This window comes from Babylonia areolata, chromosome 34, assembly GCF_041734735.1.
Source record: "Babylonia areolata isolate BAREFJ2019XMU chromosome 34, ASM4173473v1, whole genome shotgun sequence".
In the NCBI taxonomy this organism is placed as follows: Eukaryota; Metazoa; Mollusca; class Gastropoda; order Neogastropoda; family Buccinidae; genus Babylonia; species Babylonia areolata.
The window spans coordinates 64,413-70,000 of record NC_134909.1 but is presented as its reverse complement, the minus strand read 5'-3'; positions in this window follow the sequence as shown (position 1 = coordinate 70,000).

Sequence of the window (5,588 nt, the reverse complement as noted above, 5' to 3'; positions counted from 1 at the left end):
TTAGATAAGCTGTCAAATTGTCAAAATCTGCAAATCTACAACAAAGTGATCACTGGCATGTGCTAGTATACAAGTTTTAAAGTCATCAAATTTTTTTCTTTTTTTTTCTTTTTTTCTCAGCTTGGGATCAAACTCAGGAGTTTCCACTCTCTGGGCGACATCCTAACCACTAGACCATGGTTATGTGCCTGTGTGGTAGTGGTCATTATTTACTAACCTTCTCACCTGTACCTTAGACAACTGACAAGTCAGAGCCGACAGAGAACGGTCTATTAATAGGTGACAAATTGTACCGCAGTTGACATGAACATACGACAATGTGGAGCAAAATGTCACAAATGTGACAAATTGTAACGATAAGACATTGTGTACCACGCACACCGGTTCAAAATGTCATAATTGCGATATTTTGTACCACGAACACATTACAAAATGTCGTAACTGCTATAATTATTAATGCAGAACCTCTGTTCTGTAACGATGATATCAAAACATACGTACATGACCACACCCGGGTTTGTCCGTCACATTACCAGCGTCGGCAGTCCACAGGGATCTGTTGATCTCAGGTCGCCAGGAGGCCACTCACCAGAGGAGACAATGCACTGCTGCCGATTCAGTGTTCAGTAGTGCCTGTTCTGGTTTGATGTACAGCACCTACTGATGTTCCTGCTGACGACAACAATGGCCAAGTCGTGGAGCCAGACAGAGTGAGCGTCTCCACCAGAGTAGAGATCGTCACCACGTCCCTCCAACAACAGCCCCCTCCGCCCACTCTATCCCCACCCTCACCCCAAATGGATCTGCCGACACTGACAGGACTCACCCCGAATGGATCTGCCGACACTGACAGGACTCACCCCGAATGGATCTGCCGACACTGACAGGACTCACCCCGAATGGATCTGCCGACACTGACAGGACTCACCCCGAATGGATCTGCCGACACTGACAGGACTCACCCCAAATGGATCTGCCGACACTGACAGGACTCACCCCAAATGGATCTGCCGACACTGACAGGACTCACCCCGAATGGATCTGCCGACACTGACAGGACTCACCCCGAATGGATCTGCCGACACTGACAGGACTCACCCCAAATGGATCTGCCGACACTGACAGGACTCACCCCGAATGGATCTGCCGACACTGACAGGACTCACCCCAAATGGATCTGCCGACACTGACAGGACTCACCCCGAATGGATCTGCCGACACTGACAGGACTCACCCCAAGCATGGAAGTCGACGGTTATCCAAACTGAGTTCACCATGAAAGCAGGGCATGAAAGGCCACATAGTCTGGGACCTTTTTATTTTTATTTTTATTTCATTGATGATGGAGAAGGAGATGATGATGATGATGATGATGATGATGATGATGCAATGGAGGTCCATGTACCAGCCGCCGTGGTGAAGTGGTTAGCGTCGCAGACTGACCGCTGGGCGGACGCGGAGTGAAATCCCAGCGGAGGTGTGTTTTTTGGCCTGTGGCCAGAGGTGAGTGTGCTATGGGCTGAAGTGAGAAGACTGGGACCACACAGTCCACTATCATCCACTTCACGGAGGCGTCTTTGTGTGTGTTGCTCTAATTTCCCGACCAACACCGCGTCTGTATGTCTCAGGCCTGGTTGACACAGGGATACCATTATGACAGAAATCGTAGAGTACAGCCTTGTTACATAGTCCCAAAACCTAAATGGACTTCCACAGCCGCATCGTCATCGTCATCACCATCATCATTGTCATCTTCATCCTCCTTCATCATCAATATAAAAAGACCCAAATTATGTGGTCTTTCATACCCTGCTCTCATGATGAACTCAGTTTCCATACTCCTCCGCTTCCGCACTTGGGGTGAGTCCATGACGGGGTGAGTCATGTCATGGTGCTCAGTGTCGGCGGTTTCATGGGTGACTGCCGTTGGAGGGACGTGGTGGCGGTCTCCACTCTGGGGTTTGAGACTACGTGACAAGCTTTTTTCCCCCCCTTGCTAACACCAAAAACCAATAACAGTCACCAGAGCAACCCACTGATTCACCGTCTTTAGTCTTTCAGCAGACTGTTTCTTAATGACTGCCACATTATATCTATCCCATACATTATAGTAGTAATAGTGATTAACATTAACTGAAATACGCATTGCGCCTACTTTCTGTGTAGCTGGCTTTAGCCACTTTCCAGAAACAGGTCAGCAGAAACACACACTCACGCACCTGTTGTTACAGGGGTCAAAACTACGTTGCGAGAAGTGACCAAGAGATGGCAAAAAAAGTGTATCATAGCATCCACCCAACGTGGACTATACTGACTACCACAGACCACAGCATCCAATCCTGGATTGAGGGAACTGACACAGAAGAAAACATTCACCCCCCCCCACCCCCCGTCACTGGTCCCGTTCTCTCCGCTCCTTCCAGTCCCCCGAACCTCTTCATTGTACAGGTGGTGTGTGGTGTGCTGAGGTATCTTACTGTGCACTATTGTATAGGTGGTGTGTGGTGTGCTGAGGTATCTTACTGTGCACTATTGTATAGGTGGTGTGTGGTGTGCTGAGGTATCTTACTGTGCACTATTGTATAGGTGGTGTGTGGTGTGCTGAGGTATCTTACTGTGCACTATTGTATAGGTGGTGTGTGGTGTGCTGAGGTATCTTACTGTGCACTATTGTATAGGTGGTGTGTGGTGTGCTGAGGTATCTTACTGTGCACTATTGTATAGGTGGTGTGTGGTGTGCTGAGGTATCTTACTGTGCACTATTGTATAGGTGGTGTGTGGTGTGCTGAGGTATCTTACTGTGCACTATTGTATAGGTGTTGTTTGATGTGCTGAGGTATCTTACTGTGCACTATTGTATAGGTGGTGTGTGGTGTGCTGAGGTATCTTACTGTGCACTATTGTATAGGTGGTGTGTGGTGTGCTGAGGCATCTTACTGTGCACTGTTGTATAGGTGGTGTGTGGTGTGCTGAGGTATCTTACTGTGCACTGTTGTATAGGTGGTGTGTGGTGTGCTGAGGTATCTTACTGTGCACTGTTGTATAGGTGGTGTTTGATGTGCTGAGGTATCTTACTATGCACTATTGTATAGGTGGTGTGTGATGTGCTGAGGTATCTTACTACGCACTGTTGTATAGGTGTTGTGTGGTGTGCTGAGGTATCTTACTGTGCACTATTGTATAGGTGGTGTGTGGTGTGCTGAGGTATCTTACTATGCACTATTGTATAGGTGTTGTGTGGTGTACTGAGGTATCTTACTGTGCACTATTGTATAGGTGGTGTGTGGTGTGCTGAGGTATCTTACTGTGCACTATTGTATAGGTGGTGTGTGGTGTGCTGAGGTATCTTACTGTGCACTATTGTATAGGTGGTGTGTGGTGTGCTGAGGTATCTTACTGTGTACTATTGTATAGGTGGTGTGTGGTGTGCTGAGGCATCTTACTATGCACTATTGTATAGGTGGTGTGTGGTGTGCTGAGGTATCTTACTGTGCACTATTGTATAGGTGTTGTGTGGTGTGCTGAGGTATCTTACTGTGCACTATTGTATAGGTGGTGTGTGGTGTGCTGAGGTATCTTACTGTGCACTGTTGTATAGGTGGTGTGTGGTGTGCTGAGGTATCTTACTGTGCACTATTGTATAGGTGGTGTGTGGTGTGCTGAGTTATCTTACTGTGCACTGTTGTATAGGTGGTGTGTGGTGTGCTGAGGTATCTTACTGTGCACTATTGTATAGGCGTTGTTTGATGTGCTGTGGTATCTTACTGTGCACTATTGTATAGGTGGTGTGTGGTGTGCTGAGTTATCTTACTGTGCACTGTTGTATAGGTGGTCTGTGGTGTGCTGAGGTATCTTACTGTGCACTATTGTATAGGTGTTGTTTGATGTGCTGAGGTATCTTACTGTGCACTATTGTATATGTGTTGTGTGGTGTGCTGAGGTATCTTACTGTGCACTATTGTATAGGTGGTGTGTGGTGTGCTGAGGTATCTTACTGTGCACTATTGTATAGGTGGTGTGTGGTGTGCTGAGGTATCTTACTGTACACTATTGTATAGGTGGTGTGTGGTGTGCTGAGGTATCTTACTATGCACTATTGTATAGGTGGTGTGTGGTGTGCTGAGGTATCTTACTGTGCACTATTGTATAGGTGTTGTTTCATGTGCTGAGGTATCTTACTATGCACTATTGTATAGGTGGTGTGTGGTGTGCTGAGGTATCTTACTGTGCACTATTGTATAGGTGGTGTGTGGTGTGCTGAGGTATCTTACTATGCACTATTGTATAGGTGGTATTTGATGTGCTGAGGTATCTTACTGTGCACTATTGCATAGGTGGTGTGTGGTGTGCTGAGGTATCTTACTGTGCGCTATTGTATAGGTGGTGTGTGGTGTGCTGAGGTATCTTACTGTGCACTATTGAATAGGTGGTGTGTGGTGTGCTGAGGTATCTTACTGTGCACTATTGTATAGGTGGTGTTTGATGTGCTGAGGTATCTTTCTGTGCATTGTTATATAGGTGGTGTGTGGTGTGCTGAGGTATCTTACTGTGCACTGTTGTATAGGTGGTGTGTGGTGTGCTGAGGTATCTTACTGTGCACTGTTGTATAGGTGTTGTTTGATGTGCTGAGGTATCTTACTGTGCACTATTGTATAGGTGGTGTTTGATGTGCTGAGGTATCTTACTGTGCATTGTTATATAGGTGGTGTGTGGTGTGCTGAGGTATCTTACTGTGCACTGTTGTATAGGTGGTGTGTGGTGTCCTGAGGTATCTTACTGTGCACTGTTGTATAGGTGGTGTGTGGTGTGCTGAGGAATCTTACTCTGCACTATTGTATAGGTGGTGTTTGATGTGCTGAGGTATCTTACTGTGCTCTATTGTATAGGTGGTGTGTGGTGTGCTGAGGTATCTTACTATGCACTATTGTATAGGTGTTGTTTGATGTGCTGAGGTATCTTACTATGCGCTATTGTATAGGTGTTGTTTCATGTGTTGAGGTATCTTACTATCCACTATTGTATAGGTGGTGTGTGGTGTGCTGTGTTATCTTACTGTGCACTGTTGTATAGGTGGTGTGTGGTGTGCTGAGGTATCTTACTGTGCACTGTTGTATAGGTGGTGTGTCGTGTGCTGAGGTATCTTACTGTGCACTATTGTATAGGTGGTGTGTGGTGTGCTGAGGTATCTTACTGTGCACTATTGTATAGGTGGTGTGTGGTGTGCTGAGGTATCTTACTGTGCACTATTGTATAGGTGGTGTGTGGTGTGCTGAGGTATCTTACTGTGTACTATTGTATAGGTGGTGTGTGGTGTGCTGAGGCATCTTACTATGCACTATTGTATAGGTGGTGTGTGGTGTGCTGAGGTATCTTACTGTGCACTGTTGTATAGGTGGTGTGTGGTGTGCTGAGGCATCTTACTATGCACTATTGTATAGGTGGTGTGTGGTGTGCTGAGGTATCTTACTGTGCACTATTGTATAGGTGTTGTGTGGTGTGCTGAGGTATCTTACTGTGCACTATTGTATAGGTGGTGTGTGGTGTGCTGAGGTATCTTACTGTGCACTGTTGTATAGGTGGTGTGTGGT